This window comes from Saccostrea cucullata, unplaced genomic scaffold, assembly GCF_032062105.1.
Source record: "Saccostrea cucullata isolate Sc308-1 unplaced genomic scaffold, CSIRO_AGI_Scuc_v1 ctg2106, whole genome shotgun sequence".
Taxonomy (NCBI): Eukaryota; Metazoa; Mollusca; class Bivalvia; order Ostreida; family Ostreidae; genus Saccostrea; species Saccostrea cuccullata.
In genome coordinates, this window is record NW_026930315.1 from 170,809 (window position 1) to 190,106 (window position 19,298).

Below are 19,298 nucleotides of genomic sequence, written 5' to 3' on the forward strand. Positions count from 1 at the left end.
GACAACTTTTTTTCAAAGGCAAGTTACTTTCAATTCCAATTTTTTGATCCGCATTATACAACTATATTACATAGGCAATTTAGCCACATATGATCCACATATGCATTGCCTTTCATATGAAGATCATATGTGGATCATATGAGAATCATATGTTTATACAATCATATGAGAATCATATGTGGCCAATCATATGAGAATCATATGATCATGCATATGTTAATTATATGAAGTAATATACATCTGATTCTCATATGAAAGGCCCTACATATGAGAATCATATGCATATTTTGGCAGTGGTCATATGAGAATCATATGAAACTGATCATATGAGAATCATATGAAACCATATTCACTAATTTGCCCTTGTTATACTCAGATAAAAATCATATGAAAAGTTTGACAGTGATCATATGAGAATCATATGACACCGTGATCATATGAGAATCATATGAAACAGTAATCACTAATTTGCCCTTGGTATACTCAAGTAAAATTGCAATTTCAATAATATATATCAATAGTAATTTAAACGTACATCAATTTCAAAAGAATTTGTTAGCAATAACCAGAGACGTATATGTCTCTGCAATAACTTATGTTAAGTTCTACTCTGTTTGACCCCCAACCCCCCCCCCCTTTTCCCTTATAAAAAAAAAACTTTCACAATTTTCTTTTTCCTGTAATAATGCATATCCCAGACAAAATTGATAAAGAATAAATTAATTTGCTTTTAATTTCAAATCTTTGGGGTTTGGGTTTATTACTTGAGTAAAATAAAAAAAATCCGTATTTTCCCCGGACCGGATTTGACTTCTATCGGATGAATGTGTACGTCATGTTTGACGTCACTGCTGCAGCAGAAGAGCTGGGTGTTGGAAAAAGTAAGTAATCTACTAACAATTTTTTAAAGACCTTTAATTCATATTGTTTAAATATCGTTTCATTACGGTTACAGGTTCGTATGAACTCATCTCTGTAATACTCTCAACACTTGTAATTGTTAAATTAATGCATTTCGTAAACCTACATAACGTTAGTGATCTGTAAGTAATTTTGGATAAATTTGTTTCTGAATGGATGTAAACATTACAATTTACATGATAGGCTAAAGGCATTACTTTGTTTTCTTGTTGTTTTGACTTTTGTTACGTACTGATTTAAAAGTGAAAGTAGAAACCCTATCCTGGCGTCATGGGTTTCCGATAGTCTAACAATAACCGCGGTTCTAATTATTTTCAAGTTTAGTCAAAGATTTTCAAACTCTTTTGATTTTTAACCCGGCTAGGCATTGCATTAAAAATCGCCGACAATAAATTGGCATAAAGTCGTCATCATATGCATTTTCTAGCTATAAATAAAATGGATACCGTAATTGACCAATCAAAAGGAGCGTCATATGTTTCCGATAGTGTGATTCGTCGATAAAGTTCTTCACTGCAGTAAGGTGAACAACTAGGGCAATTATCAAAATGAAAAGTTATTCTATCGAAAATATAATAAATATATTTAATCATGTACGTACAACTTATATTAATTGTATTAATATACAATACCAGATAATAATAATGCTTGGAAAATAGATGTTTCAGTGAGTACATATGTATAAAAACATTTTCGCTCTAAGCGCACAAATGTTATTTAATTGCAATTATATTTTGTAGATGTCATTAGATGTCATTTATTCACAGCATGGACAATTTTAAAAATGGTGTGTTTTTCCAGACAGCACAAACAGGTGAACAGTCCTGGAGATGAACCCAAGGTCCAAACGACCAAAAGCATTTTTATTTCATACAAATTTCCTGACTTTACACACAAATTCTTACATACTCAACTCTTGTAATTTTCACTCATCTGCAAATAAAAATTCTTACAGAAACAACCCTTCTCATTTTCACTCATCTGCTGTTCATGTTCTTCCTCATCTGAGTTTAAAATATAATCAACTGAAATATTTAGTGAATCAGTATAAGGTTGATGAAAGATGTGGTCCAGGTTGTTGAGACGATGGTGTGATAAACGTCTTCTTTATGGTTCCTGTTTAATATAATGGTCAGTGGTTTTCTCACAGTTTTTGCAATTTTAGAAGATAATGTGTTGCATGATTTTTAAAAAAAAATAATTTCAAACAAATAGACTCCATCTTGATTCACTGACTGATAGCCCAAATAAGGGCTGATGGGGAATTACAACGCTTTCCTTTATTTCTTACTGCCTAAAATAGCACAAAAACGTGACGTTATTCACACGAATCAGCTAATTTTATGACGGGTTAAGGCTTCCATACATAGAAAAACTAATAGAGTCACATGATTAATTTACATACCAAAATACGTCACCGGAAGTGTATTTTATCAGATGATGAGCGTCTTTAGTTGCAGTGCGAATCAAAAGGGTTTTCAGGCGATTTTGATAGCTACAACTTATGGCAATAAGAAAAATGAGTATTTTTATCACTGATTGCATTGTTTTTATGATATTTGCCTTTGTATGTAGAATTTTTTTTATCTTTTGCTTATATTAATGTAGCGAGATTCCCTACCTCAGGTGTCCTTAGTAATTAGAAATATGACGTCATTTTAGGGAAAACTCGCGCGACGAAAATAGACTATCGGAAACATATGACTATCGGAAACATATGACGGCACGATATATAGCAGTTTGGCGTTTTTGTATGTTGAGATCGTTATCAAGTCGATTCTTTCATCAACATAATGACAAATGTTTGTTTTTGTGGCCTATAGATGCTTTCAACAACTTGACTTCAGTGTCACCGTGCTGCTTTTTTATTAAGTCCAAGAAGCCCAAAGCTGATAAATTGTGACAGACGATTGCATCATCACAATATTCAAGGTAAAAATAAATACTTGCAATTAAAAATCAGTGTACATCTGTAATGAATCCTTTATGACAAAATATTTCTTGATAATTTCTTTTTGTTCCTTTATAATTCTACATTGTTTGCTTAGCTTCATCAAAAATAAATTCAACTCAATGATATAGAAGTTGTATTCTACATAATGAAACAATTTTAATCCAATGCACTTTTAAAATATGGTAAGTATGAATAGAGTCTGCTGGCTTTTAAAAGCTATGAAACTATACAATAACTTCAGGGGGTATAATAATAACAGTGGCAACTTTCAAGGTACACATATGCATGTGTATGTGTTGAAAGTACATCAGATAGCTAATCCATTGAATATTTACATCTATGTATTCATTGACTGACATTTATAAAAAAAAAAATTCCAATACTAATAGAGAACCTAGTTTCAGGTAAAATGTAAGATATTTAAGACTATTTAGAACCTACAAACTTGTATACTCTCTCTTTTTTGTAGTTTAAGCTTTAGTTATGCTTAGAAAATATCTACTGTGTTAATATTGGTTTTACAGGTTCAATATACAGGTTCAATATACAGTCAGCCTCTCAGAAGAAAAAATCCAAAGATCCTAGGCTTGTCAAAGTTAAGGTAACTACACACTGTTTAACAGACTTTGTTATATTCTTCCCAACAAAGTTTGGGATATCCTGGAATCACTAAGTCTGTTTTTCTGCCAATCTACTTGTCTGTAATTTTTTTTGTCCAAAAGTAATATATTTGTGTCAGAATCTTCTAAATTTTTGGCAATAATACTATCTGAACATTCCATATTCAATTGACGAAAATAAAATGCTTTTTATGATTTTAATATGAAGCATATCTTCCAATAGTGTAATTGTCTTGCAAAATTCAATTCAATTGTCAAAATAAAAAAAAATGCTTTTAATAATTTTATTATGAAGCATATAATCTTCCAACAGTGTCTTGCAAATTACATCATAGGATTTCACAAAACACCTAGTATAACATATATAACATTAGTTTTATCTCGTGTTATATCTGTGTCAGTGAATTGGGAATACATTTGTTTGCTGATGAATAAATTACTTTAATATAACTTGTAGAATTGATTTTGTAATTTAAGAATTATTTTTATTTTTGATATTTTTGTAGAGACCATTCTGTGCCACAAAGAAATTGTTCAGGAAGGGGAGAACTGGTGGATTTGCATTTTTGGTACAGTTCAAAGAGATTTTCAAAATGGTCAGATCAGAGGGAGGACAACTGAAAATATTGAAAAGATAAAGAAGGGAAAAGAAACTGGAAATATATGGAATAATTATGAAATGTGGAGGATGTAGACAACCTTTCTGAATTTGACCTGTAAAGATTTCCCATTTTTATTTGTATGCTAGAATATCAAAAAACTTGATTTTTCATAAATTTACAAAAGAGAATACATGACAAATGTTATTACTGATATTTCAATTTTGCTGTGGACACTTTCATGTCATACGGTATTTTTATAAAAGTACATGACCTAATTATTTTATTCATTTGTACATGTATACATGTTTAACTACTTAATCATTTTGCTGAAATCTTATAATTTGTACTCATTTTAGAATATGTTAAATACATGTATCGACAAAAGCCACCGACTTGTTTGTATATTTCTTGTTTAGAATGTACACTGTGAAAAATTAGTTATTTCTCTTGATGAAAATAATTTTGTCAAAAAAGTTGTGTAAGCATTATAAGATATTTTGAAATATTTAACCAATGAAAATAGATCATTGTACATGTAATGTAATGAATTTTCATCTAAAGCAGAAATATCTGATTTTTAAATGTGTACAAGAATGTGAAAACTATTGAATGAGAACACACATAACTGTTTCATATGAATTACACATGATACCCTTTTCATATAATTGTCATATGTAAATGGCTTGAAACACACTTAAATCATTCATATGCAAATCATATGTAGTTATTTTCATATGATTCACATATGTGGATCATATGTAAATCATATGATTTGCTTCATATGATTCACATATGATGCCCTTTTTCTATAATTCTCATATGAAACCAATCATATGAAAATCATATGAGAATCATATGTGGCTAAGTTGCCTTTGTACTTCAAGAGAAATGCTTACCCATTTGTTGAACATAACATAAAAATGCCATCAGATGAGGTTTAATATTATTATACCCCCCGCTTGAAAAGCGGGAGGGTATATAGTAATCGTTAATTCCGTCCGTCTGTACGTCCGTCCGTCCGTCTAGCCGTCTGTCTGTCCGTCCGTTCGTCTGTTACGCTTTAAGGTACCCATCTCTTATCCGCAACTCATCTTAAACCACTGAGTGAAATCTAATGAAACTTTCACAGAATCTTTATTACATATTGCCATTGTGCACCTCCTATTTTACTTTTGAATCTGACATATATTTTGGGTTTCCCGGCCACGGCAAAACATGGGCTTTGTCATCAGTTATATCGATATGGGAGGCGGGGGGTATCATTTAGTGAGCTCATTGCTCACAGTACCTCTAGTTTCAAAATAGCAAATTCAAATGTGAATTTGTTCTTCATAAAAAAGTGGTGGGGGGCACAGACATACTCTTGCCCCCCCCCCCGATCTGAAAGTAGGGGGGCTAGTGCCCCCGCTGCCCCCCCCCCCTTGTGACTACGCCTATGGCTCACAATCCCCCCCATGGAAACTGAACATACCTCCGATGTTTTGGAGGTCCGTTTTTGATCTGCTCCTATTTTCAATATGTTTCACAATTCAATAATCCCATCCCTTTGATGTCATTAAATATCGAGCAGAAATTATTCAATCATGCAATATATGGTTACATCAAACAAGTTTATAAGTGTTTAAAAGTTTATGAAAATATATTATATATCGGGGAAGGGGCAGGTGCTAAATCCCCGCACTTATTCTAAACATATTTTGTAATTATCATCAGCTTTCAACAAGTTCACAAATAGAGGTGAACACATATATGCGGTTTTCAATATATTTTATGATACCTTTTGTTTTTGTTACATCATTTAACAGTTTTAAGAAAAATGTTTTCACTTTGATTTTGAATACAATTATTAAGAACCTCTTTCCTATTTGCAAAAAAAAAAAGATCATTATTCTTCGTAATCACTGAATCAAAGAATCTTTATTACATATTGTCATTGTGAACCTCCTATTTTACTTTTTGTTCGGACACATTATTTGGATTTCCCTGCCACAGAAAATCATGGACTTTGTCATCAGTTATAACCATATGGGAGGCGGGGGTATCATTTAGTGAGTTCATTGTTCACAGAACCTCTAGTTTTCTAAAACATTCGTGGTATTCACATCATGCAATAGCAAGTGCACATTATATTGTCATATTTTGAGGTCATCAACCTCTACTAAACAAATCTATTGGGAACATCAAAAAAATCACTTTGGTGCAAAGGCATAACTAACTTTGTCCTTTAATAACAAGGTATCAATAGACGCAGAATATTTAAGGTATTAAAGATGTAAGATATCGCTGAACATATGCTGACATTGAAAGTGTTTAGTTACCTTTCTTACAGTTTGAATGAACAGGTTGAAATTTCACAATCCAGTGTAAGTTACCTTAAATTTATATCGATTGAGAAAGTGAAGGGAATTTGTAAAGCAATTTTATTAATTTTTAAAATATTCTCCCTAATATAATATATTTATTTGAAAATGATAAGGATATGTCATTGCGTCATTTTTGTACATGTGTTCAGTTGCCTTAAATGGGTAAGTATAAACACGTCATAATAGGACGCCAGAATGTGTACTAGCTATAACTGCTGTCGATACTTAGTATGAGTAAGACAATCGGTTTTAACTATCTCTGCGTATAAAATGTACAACTTATGCATTTTTATTAACTTATTTGCCTAGGAACGCCAATTTTTAGCCTTAACGTACTTGTGCATTTTTATTTTCTCAACCAAGGAACACTAGACATCAAGGAAATATGCGATTTTACAGTAAATTTCTTTGATAAAGAGATATAGATATTGAATGGAATAGAAACCTAATTTTTAAAAGTCGAGCTTCAAACGGTTTTATTTAATTTGCTTCTGGTTTGTTAATATTTCTGAACGCTATGATTTAAAGGCACATGAAGAGTTGTGTACAGTCTCTTGATTTAGTTCTACATATTTATATATCTTATTCATAAAAACTTTATCTATCTTTTTAATTTTACTTTTTCATAGAAATGTTGGAAAGTACAACTTTAAGTGCTAAATGGTCAGAAATGGATCTAATGAAGGAAGTGGAGAATTTTTTTTTTAGTTGAAGACCATCCCATCTTGATATAAGATCGACTTGAAACAAACAAAAAAAAATCAATACAAAGAAACAAGAAAGTAAAAGTCGATGAAAAACTAAGGTAAAGAAAAGACATCGTCCTTTGACAGAAAGATTATTAAAAATTCAGCGTTTGATTTTGTATATAACCAAATGTAAAATAAAGGACAAATAAGCATACATTTAGCATTTATTTAAATTGCTTAAGAAGATAATTTCAACGTTTATCAATCATATCGAATCTAATAATATATTATATGTAAATCAACGAAAAAAAAAACGATATGAAATTTTTATTGACAACCAGCTTTTGATATATTCTTTTGTCAAAAGCCTTATATTATTTATTTTAAGAAACGATTTTTTTTTATTTGTTATTTTTACTAGAAATGGAATATGACTGTATTTAAAATAGAGAAAGCGTACCGTTTGTCAGGGCTTATTAAAACCAAGAAAGCAAGCAAAATAATTAAACTACTTTTCAAAAAATCACAAATTAAGTCAAAGGAAAAAAAGTCTTATTGAATTTCTATTTTGATTGCCTGCATGTATGTGAAAAACAGATAAGGGTTCTATGCCTTTTTTCGAGAAAATGTTTGAAAACATAATGTGTAAGTTGAGACTTTGTTGGTTTGCCCATTCGCATTTGTAGAGAACATTAGTTATGAAAACATATCACCCTACTAACTTAAGATACTTATAATAACGATAGGGACAGTGTCAAAGTGATACAGTCCTGGCATGTTGGTATTATCATGACAAGAGAAACATAATACAAGAACTCAACCTTCAAAGTTTCAACAACGTACACCAGACAATAATGTTTGCATATTTCTAAAATTAAATCCTTAGGGATAAGGTTTGGGTTATGGGTAAAAAAAGTATCTTTTTCAGAATTTTCCAAGTTTTGTCATTAAGTCTGATATTTTTCATATTAATTGCTAGTCCATTATTTATACACCAAATAGACGTACGGATTTTCCCGTTATTTCTTAATCATGACGAGGAGCACACGGGGGTGGTGACCGTTTGGCAGGGGACGCTTACTCCTCCATGGCACCTGATCCTACCTATAATGTATTGGAAGTATGTGTTTGCCCGGCTCCTTATATGTAATGTTATATGAACTTTGATATTGAATACTTTTCGTTTTCTTCATATCCTTCATTGTATAAAATCAGATCGTAAATTTTTCCATCTGAAAAGAATAAGACAGATTTAACTTCTGATACAAAGAACACATTTTGTGGTTTGTCTCACTTTGTAACAGGAATCAGGACGGGTTGCGTTTCACATGTACATATCTATGTTTCTTTGTTTATATAATTTGTTCAAGGAGACTGTTTTTTTCAGTTTCGGGGGAAAATATAACAATTATATAAGAATGAATAATGCCATTTATTTTGTAAGTGATGCAAAAACAAGTTGATGTGGTGGTGAGTGCAATCATAGCGCCCTATTATACAACATGTGACAATAAACAAACACGCCAAACACAAGAAGGATGCAAAAGGACTAAGGAGATTATGGAATAATATCATATAATAACACTACAGTCCACAAACTGTTACCACTTATCTAAATTTATTTTGACAACTTATGTATGTTTTTCAAAGGACAATACTCTTTAATTCCGCTTCTTTCATAGCATTAATAAGTGTTGAAGAGTAAGAAAAAATCTTTTGTTATTCGAAATTTGGAAAAGACAACAGTAAAAAACATTATTAACGATATTTGTGTAATACCCTCCAATCTTAAAAAAGATCAATTTTAGAAAGACTCAACCAAAACAAACAAACAAACAAACGAAAAAAGTCGTTAAAAAATTAAATAAAGGAAAGAGAATTTCATATGACTGAAGATTACTACATTAAAAAAGAATAACGATCGAATAAATTTGTATAACTATTTTTGAAGTCCATCCGAAAGATTGCAAGTTACTGTATATTCCTAATTTTACCCGAGGAATTAATTTCTGTGTTATTTCGCAGGAAGCATCACTTGCGAAATAATATTACTCGATTTTATTTTTATGGTGTTGAAATTCATGTAAATTCTATTTAATAACCGTCCATTTGCGAGATATTATCCCCCCGATTTGACGTTAAAGAGCCAGTTCGCGATAATTATTAATCGCGAAAAATAAGAAATCTTCAGTATTTTAGATTAATCTACCTTATATTATCCAAAAATTACTTCGTACTATAATTGTTAATCAAGGAAAATATTGATTAAAATTTTTTTTAATCCGCTTTTGATATATACTACGGGCAAAGGTCTACCACTATTGATTTAGTAACGAAAGTACGCCTCTAGGGTCTCTGAAGTGGAATACGTATGGCATGAAACATATGTATGTCGTAGAAAACGAACAGTCTTCAAGATCAAAAGTCCATAAAACAACACAAAATAGGAGCAGAACAAATACAGACCTAAAAAACATCAGAGGTGGAACCAGGTGCCATGGAGGAGTGAGCCTGTCCTGCCGACCGGTCATGACCGCCGTGTGCTCCTTATCATGGTCGGGAATTCGCGTACAAATCCGTTGTCAACTCAGTGTATAAATAATGAACATTTTGTCGACCATAGATCTTACGAAATAATGACTTTGAACGAGACTGAAGATATTCTTGTTTCATCGATTTTTTAGTCAATAATTACATCGTTTTAGAAAATGTTTAAGCGTAAAGCATGCCCTTTGAGACTGAATATTGTTCGTTATCTCTATACCCTTCCTTGCGTATCACAAGCCCAAAAAGGGGGGTGGGGCCATTAAAAGCAAAAGTAAAAATACTGGGAAATATTTTACAGGCCATTTTAAGAAAAAATCAAATATTTTTTTCGACAGAGCATGTGGTTTTCATGTAAGTATTTTGGTTCTCATCATTTTTTTTTTAATGTTTGAAATGGATTTGGTGAGGGTGTGCATTTCATTAGTTGACCGTATTGCAACAAAAACTAAAGAAGAGACCACCGCAGATCTTTCGATGACATTTTTCAAAGACGTTTTAAAACACTTAAAATAACAGCAGAGACGAAGTTAACGTAATCCAGCCCTGGTATGATGGTTTTAACATGATGAGAGTAACTTTTTACATTAGTATATCACCTCAAAAGTCACAAGAACAAATACAAGACAAACATTTTGCTTTTTTAAAAAAATTAATATGATTTTAAAATGTGTTTCAAATTCAATATTATACTGTTTTAAACTGTTTTTGTTAAAGATGGAATAAATATGCGTTTCATTTCTTTCGATAGATGCAGACGTCTCTAGACAATCCAAAGTTTTATACAGTCAGAAATTCTTTCCTTCTGAAAACAATGAAAACATTTTGTGGTCTGCATCATTATGAAACAGGAATCAAAATAAGTTCCAAGTCACGCATTCATTTCCTTTGTTTCTATAACATGTTAAAGGAGATTTCTTTCGATTTGGGGAAAAACACGGGCAAATAAAGACTAATTATATGAATGAATAATGTCATTTATTTTGTCAGTGATAAAAAGGGGGTCTGTCATAAAAATGAGTTAGAAATACATGCTGTACTAAGTGCAGTCATAGACCCTCGTTATACTCTATATGACAATAACTATCTTCACAAAACACATGACAGGAAGAAGAAAGACTCGAGATATGCAATACATGTAAAAAAAATAACTTGACAGTTGCCCTATCGTAAACACTTATCTGAATTTATTTTGATAACTTATGTTATGTTTTGAAAAAAAATTACACCCTTTAACCCCATCCCTTCCATAGCATAAATTAAGTGGTGTTTAAGAGTCATTAATGAAATCTTTAATTATTATTGAATTTAAAAAGACAATTAAAAAATAATCATGAGCGATATCTTCATTCATGGAATAACATTAATCTTGAAATTAGATAAATTTTAGGAAAACTGAACAAAACAAACAAACAAGACGATGAAAAATTAAAGTTATGAAAATATCATTTTATCTGACGAAAGGATTAATATTCAGCATTTAGTTTATTTTACCTATTAAAAGGAATAATGATATATATTGAGATAGCAAACAGTGTTTTAGCTTAAAATCCAATAAACAACACAAAATAGGATCAGAGCAAACACGGACGTCTAGAACTCAGAGTTGTTATCAGTTGCAATGAAGTAGTGGGTATCTCCATGCCTACAGGTCATACGCCCTAAGCGTGTATGTTTTGTCATGATTGGAAAATAACGGAAAAATCAGTTGACAACGCGGTAAAGTTAAGGCTATACATGGGAATAATATGCTAAAGAGGTCATAATGAGGTTTGAATGAATGACAGTTGCTCCGCCCTGACTGATCCATAATAGAAGTAGAGCTCAAAATAACTATTTACCGATATTTGCAAGAATTTACAACAAACGGCAATATTTTCATGTTTAAATAAATAATAATATATTTATATTTGATTTTCTCCTACATAGAATGGCATGTTTTCAAAATGATTCTGCCGTTCGACTGCATTCGGCTTCAGCCAAGCGCTTGCACTCGATTACACGGACTGTTGATTACATCTAAAACGTGGAGATATGCAGTGGATTTAAATGCAATAACCAGGCAATCTTTAAAGGAAAAAGGGATAAGATAAGAGACGAGGTATTTTTAATCCTTTTACAAGAATATGACTTACTCTGAATATAAAGGACAGAGCATAGTCCTCTTTTTTAAAAAGGTAGTTAATTTAACAGGTTACGGTGGATCTACGGCAAAGCAACGCATAGAAATCGTTTAAAAGTCTGAGTTCAGTACAATTGCCATGTATGCTGACCACATGAGATAGTTGTATAAATCCAGACCAACAAAATATTTCGGAAAGGTACAATTTCATCCTTAAACCGACAGAGATTGGAATTTCTAAAACAAAGAAAGGTCTCCTGTTGTGATCTTCAATGTCACATTTAAATATAATATCGACGTTTTACTATATAACAGTGAGAAATATATGGAAATATTGAACAGTACAAGGTACTCTTCTCCCCCGGCACCTTCTTTATTTCAAACAATATATTGCTTAAATTGATACATTTGGAAAATTCACAAGGAATTAATTTTAAAAAGGACATTAAACTTCTACACTCCTCCCACAGGACAGATGAACGCGAATATGATTTCTTTTCAAAGGTTTGCTCTAATCCCAATTTGTATTGTGTTAAAGGACACATGACACAAAAAATATTTTGTCTGCATTCAATGTCTTTATCATCCTTGAGTCAAATTCTAACACTGAATCTGTTAAACAAGCATCTGATTCACAGCTAGCGCTGTAACACAGTGCTGATAAGACCTCAATATGCATATTTCAAGCCCAGAGATCGGAAAGAGTCTGGAGTGACGTCAGAGATCAGTTACAGCACAGAGATGCTATTAAATGCTTCAACCAAAGAGATACTATAAATCTTTCTTATCACTGATCAAAGACAAATAGTTTCCTTAATTGCCAGTAATGGGTTATATTTCTAAGTCATAAATAAAGAACTTGTACAATTATATTTCTCTGTGTCGGGGGTTATTCATAGTTTGTAAGGATGCCGTATTGTGCTGTTTATAATTGTTCAAGCTCCTCAAAAGTGGACAAAAATGTGTCATTTTTTTGCTTTCCAAAAGATGCAGGTCTTCAGAAAACATGGGTACATTACTGCTATAGAAGAGACTTAAATTAACAAAATATAGTAAAATATGTGAGAAACACTTTACGGCAGTTCAATATTCTCGTTATCCACCCCGGTTAGCTGAATTAGGTTATCCTAATGCTCTTGCGCAATTAAAAGATGATGCTGTACCCGATGTTGAGTGGCCTACCCAAGATGATTGTTCAACTTCATCAAGCACTGAGAAAAACTCTTCAGGGTTTGGTGCATTTAGAAAGCGACAAAGACTTTAGGTAAAAAAAACAACTAATTTTTCTTTAAGATATGATTAAAAACTTATATGTTGTTCTTTATTATTCTTTTAATTAATGAATCAGGATTTAAGTTTAAACAAAGAATGGTACGTGGAAGGTCAGAAAGGTTTTTGACAAAAATAATTAAGGATTTCTTTTATTTATAATCCCTGTTATTGCATATTTCTTACATTACATATCATTATATTTGTGACATAACATTTACATAAATAAATGGTATAAAATACTATGATGTAAATTCATAACACATGTATAAAATTTTGTTGATTTCTTTCTATTGATCTAAATACTAGTAGTTCATAGTTATAAATTAACAGAATCAGGGAAAAGGGGGGGGGGGGCACATCCTCAATTTACACATGAATATCTAACATTTATTAAGTATTTTTGTTTATTTTTCGATGAAATTGTTCATTAAAAACAGGTATTAAAAGAGGCTATGATAGAGAGTGATGACAATGAGGATAGTAATGAAGATGAAAATGAAAAAGTATATGATATTTCTGAAACTGAACAAGAAACCCCTTCATCTTCTGCGGAATGTGAGAACTTATTAGCTGACAAAGCCGTCCAGGCATTTATCCCTGACCCTAAAGTCAAAACAAAGACAAGAAGAATCCAAATAGGAAAATCAAAAATAGGTTTCAAGACAGTTGATGCTGAAATTCAATGCAGTGAATTACAGTACTGTATTAATTGTGGACAGTCTACAGATAACATAAATACTCAAGAAGACGGTATGAACACTGATGAGTATATGGCGACTAATGAACATGGGGAATTAAGTTCTGATGAAGATTATGATAACAGATATTGACTCTGATTTCAATACAAGCAATTTTGAAGATTCAGAATTGGATGAGGAATCAGACGAAGAGGAGACATGTAACTACAGATTATATGAAACAGATAATCCATCAGAAGAGAAATATTATGTTGTCAGAAAGTGCACTTTCTCAACTTTTGTCTGTCTGTAATGTTTGTAATGGACAAAGTGTCCCACTTGTAAAATATAGCAAAGGCTCCATGATATCTACAGTGTCAACATGTGAAAATGGTCACATCAACAGATGGCAGTCACAATCAACACATAAGAAAATGCCATGGTTTAATTTACATCTTGCAAGTGCAATGCTTTTAAGTGGAAACAGCATATCAAAAGTCTTAATGCTTTTTAACCATTTAAAAGTTCTAGTACCAAGTTCCCGCACTTTTTCCCGTCTTCAGTCCTGTTACAGCATTCGTGCAGTCATAGAAGAATTCGATTTACAGCAAGCAGACTATTTTGATGATTTGCGCCGTAAGTAATAAATATATACTAGTACATAAATTTAGGTGTAACATATAGATCTTTTTATTTTATTTCACTTATGTAAAACTAGTTGTGTAACACTTTAGTAACTTTTTCACTAGAAAAATCTCAAGTCGTTCTTGGAGGTGATGGGAGATGCGATTCACCTGGTTACAGTGCAAAATACTGCAGTTACTCACTGATGGACCTTGAAACTAATAAAATCATTGATGTACAGTTGGTCCAGGTAGAATATGGTGTAGAAATTGAAATTTCATTTTTAACGGATTTTTCTTTTAGATTTTTTAAATGCCTTTGTCTATTTGCAGAGTAACGAGGTGAGAGGATCTACCCATATAGAGCTAGAAGGCCTTAAACGTGGACTAAGACACCTAACTGAATTAAATCGTGTCCCGGTGCATGATCTCGTGACAGATCGCCATGTAATGATCAAGTCATACATGAAGACTGAAAAACCAGACATCAATCACTATTTCGATGTTTGGCACGTAGCAAAGGGTAATTAAAATTTTTGTTATTTTATCAATGATGATTTTTTTAATAACTTTAGCCTATAGTAAGTTGCTTAATGGCAAATATTTCAGGCATATCAAGAAAACTTGAGACATCAGCAAAAAAGCGTGGTGCTGGTCAAATCCGTCCTTGGAAAAAAAGTATAGTTAACCACACATACTGGGTTGCTGCATCAAGTGGAAACAATGGGCAAATGAAGGTTGACAAATGGAAATCTATTAGCAACCATCTTATCAATGTCCATGAACATGATTCTGAGGTCTTTCCACGATGTGAACATGGCCAGCTAGATGAACCTAGAGATTGGATGCAGCAAGGTCATTATCCAATTAAAACTATTTTGTTTTATTTTATAATTGTACACATTCCACAAATGTTATCAGTTTTTTTAATTCTAGGCTCTAGATGCCACAAGATGGTAAAAGATGTGGAGAGTCCCTATCTCCTTCGGGATCTTCCAAAACTGTCACCTATTTACCAGACATATGGACTTGAAGTTTTTCACTCTGTGGTGAATCATTTTGCACCTAAGAGTACGCACTTCTTTTACATGCCAATGCTTACAACTTTCGTAGCATTTCTTTTTTTTTAATGCCTTCATAGTTTTAAACATTTAAGTAAAAAAAGATTCTTAGAATTTTTTGTATTATTCATTTTCAACAGGTTGTGTATTGCTGCATTTCATTACAATGAAAACGGAACAAGACGTCAGTCAATAACAAGAGAGGGTGAACTACAGTGGAGTGTATCCTACCCAAAGGCAAAGAAAGGACAGGAATGTGTAGTAAAACCCGGCAGAGTGGCTGCAACCTTTGGTAAATAAATTAATAGAAGTGACAAATAAAAGCTAGCATAATTTTACATAAATATGTATTGAATGTATAATGAAATCATAATAAAATAACTTATTTGCTTTCCTAATAAGATTTTCATTCTTATTTTCTCTTAATTTCACAGAATATGTCGGAAAATTGCTGGAAAATATTTTTGTTAGAAGAAGACACTATCCTTCCTTAAAGCTTGCCTATGATGATTTTGTGTTTGGTCATAAAGCTGATGAATCACGTCCACTGACGCATGAGTATGAAGACTTTGACAAAAATTAACTAATTAATAGAAGAACATCTAGATACAACAGATAAATTTTGTTGGAATGTGAAAGTTAAAATGTGTTGTGTTTCATAAAAGATTGATAAGTGGACATCATATCACTTCATATTCGTGGATATTTGAAACCAGCATAAGATTCCGATGGAAATGTCTGTCTGATTTTGGATACGGCACAAGCAGGGATAATTTTTCGTCTCTTTTTTCCAAGGATATGCCAGATCCAACGAGTAAATCGTCTGTATGCTAAGTATCTATATAATCTGTAATGTAAAAATGACCCTTAAGAAAATACTATTTTATAATTTATTTGATATGCTTGAAGGAAAAATCAAAAACTTTTATAAGAAATGTTATCTGTACACATTATCTTACTCGTGTATTGGTTCGTTGTCATCAAGGGCCCATCAGTGTCTATAAACTCGTACATGGAGACTTCCAGGACATCAATATTGAGGCAATTTCCCTGAAACCCATCATGTTCCGTGATGCACTTTAAATTCTTTGCTTCTATTTTTTCCAAAATTGGTGCAATTTCATGGCAGCATAAACATTAATCATTAGTTTCCATTACTTGGCACCTTTCACAGACACACCTTGTAATGTAAATTAAATTAAATTTACTGTTCATAAATGAGATATTTAATTATATGTATTAATAATGCTAATAATGAATGTGTGAACAAAAGTTTTCATTTTTGAAATATAATCTAAAACAAGTAAAATATTTGTTTTATTCTCATACCATGCTAAACTCTCTCTGCGGGTACCAATTACTCCTAGTGCATTATCCTCCTCCAAATCACCTCCCTCCGAATCTTCAGATTCACTTCTATTGCTGCCTTGTGTTTGATTTCATGAGAATCTGACTTAGGAATGCTAAGGACATTGAATGCAGGCAACATATTTTTTTGTGTCATGTGTCCTTTAATGATCTTCTGCGCTTGATTACTGTTTGTCATTCTTAAATTGTATTGAGAATTATGCTTTTAAAGAAAAAAAGAATTAGAATTCATATTTAACTGTAAACCAACTTTTATTCCTTTGGCGAGGTTTGCCAGAGCCTCATTATCGCGAATATTTATCGCAGAGAAATAGTCCTTAAAGTCTTTGTGTCTTTTAACAACAGATCTAAATAGGTTTCAACGCTAAAATTAATCGTCCAGTTTGCCTGCAGTAATTCGCAAACTGAAGTCATCGCAATTATAAGTTGGTTGACAGCTTACAACGATTATGTATTAACTTTCGTACGAAATATTGTGAATGTTAGAAGACTTTTATATAAATGAAGTGCGATTTAAGAAATTAATTTAAATTACCAGAAAGAACAGTGGCCAGGACATCTGTAATTTTGACTACACTTTACCTAGAGATACACTGACCGAAACTTCTAAACTAAAGGTAGATAACACAGATTAAATAGTTGCAGCAACAAGTATTCTTCTTATTGAACAGACTGCGACAGACCTGTGTAAATTTTTGTTATTGACGTTATGCTGTTCTCCAGTTACTCCCAGAAATAACATTCGAGGTATCATTACATAAGATGGTAATATATATTTATATCCAGATGTCCTAGGTGTATCAGCTTAAAGCAAGGTATGGTTATCTTTGTTTAAAATATTGACAACCGTCTGTCTCTATTTAGAAACAAATGAACAGATTTAATACATCAGACCTTGAGCAGTTTGTGTAATTTCACTTTTAATTCTCATTTCAAAGAATGAGAAAAATGTAAGATAGTACAAAGATTTTGAGAAATTATATTCACAACGCTGAATGAAATTTACTCTTAAAGTTTTTAAAGAATCTACAAATTTTGAAACTTCTGATACCACTGAATGAAAGATAAATGCTCCGAAGAACTTATTTCTAATCAAACATTTTAACAGTCATAACAGACTTTTATAAACCATCATTTATTCAATTGTTTATAATTTTTTTATTATTAGGAAAATGGTTAAATGTTTATACGAACCTAACTCATTTTTAAAGTAGAAAGCAAATCTTGTATTAAGATTCTCAAATTATGGGATTTTTTTCAACAGAATGATAAAATGTATTAAAAAGGCTACTTTCAGAGAAGTGCCTAAACGTTTTAAGCAGATATAAAGAAATGAGAAAAAATAATTGAAATACTTTTTTAACTTAAAGTGTAATATCCTTCCGATAAGAAAAATGACTACAAATATTGATTTCAATTTTCTATTGCTAACATTTCTATAAACCTTAAAAACTGACATAGTTCTATTTCTTAATATATAACTCTTTCAATTGTTACAGAAAGTGTAGATGCAGAATTTTTATAATCAATTTCCTTTTTTCACTAAAATATTTGAAGAAGGAAAATGAAAAAATAACTTTTCATAGAAAGACTGATTTCATTTTACAAGCAAAAAAAAAATATGATGTTCTGATTTAAAAAGCTTCTTTCTTTGCGACTTTAGAGCGGACAATCGAAATAATGCGCCAAGCTGTCTATTCTACTAAAAACCGTATAGTACATGCTTGTAACATTTATTAAAATTTAATCTCACTTTCCCCCTAACGTATAATTCTTAAATCAGAGATATTTCCAAAAAAATGAACATGAACACAGCTTAGAACTAGGCACATCATATTTCAAAAATCCCCAAAAGTATATCAAAGTTACTGTACACAGGGTTATTTTTGCCCCGTGTTTTTTCACTCTTTTGAACTTGTAAACAATTTTCCCCCGTTTTAAATTCGCCCAGTCATAGTTCTGTTTAAGACATTATGAGGTTTAGTTTGAATTCACCCAGTTTTAAATTCGCCCAATCAAGGAGAGTGCGAAATAGGCGAAAATTAAACGGAGTCAAAAATTTCCCTGTATACAGTATAAAAATTGATGGGAGAAAATATTCTAAAAGTTTAAAGTTACCTGGAGCTCAATGTTGATAAGAAAAACTGAGATATGGAGGTAAAAATAACAAATTTAAAAATTCGAACGTTAAGTGATGTGACCAAAAAGTTACTTTATCAGAGGTGTTTCATATTATCAGGAAATTTTAATTTCAGTAGTGGAACGATTTCGGAAATGAGGAAAACTGTTGACAAACAAGTTAATGAAAGAAGGATATCAACAGAAAATATTTCGCAAACTCTTCAGTCAATACAGTGACTTACACATCAAACACAATACACCATTTAGTCAAATGTTGTATGATTTTTTTTTCCATCAAATTGTTATGAAATAATTTCAACACTGAACTGGTCGACGGATTTTTCTGACTGTCCCAATTATG

The 19,298-nt window shown here is 31.8% G+C and overlaps 1 long non-coding RNA gene and 1 pseudogene across 1 annotated transcript; both read left to right on the plus strand.

The window, feature by feature from the left end:
* Window positions 1-2,817: 2,817 nt before the first annotated feature.
* On the plus strand, window positions 2,818-4,473 carry LOC134283671 (uncharacterized). Its single transcript, XR_009995520.1, has 3 exons — window positions 2,818-2,853; window positions 3,400-3,476; window positions 4,002-4,473. It is a non-coding gene; the product is annotated as an uncharacterized LOC134283671 (long non-coding RNA).
* Window positions 4,474-8,595: 4,122 nt separating this feature from the next.
* LOC134283678 (uncharacterized) lies at window positions 8,596-16,031 on the plus strand (annotated as a pseudogene).
* The last annotated feature ends 3,267 nt before the right edge of the window (window positions 16,032-19,298 follow it).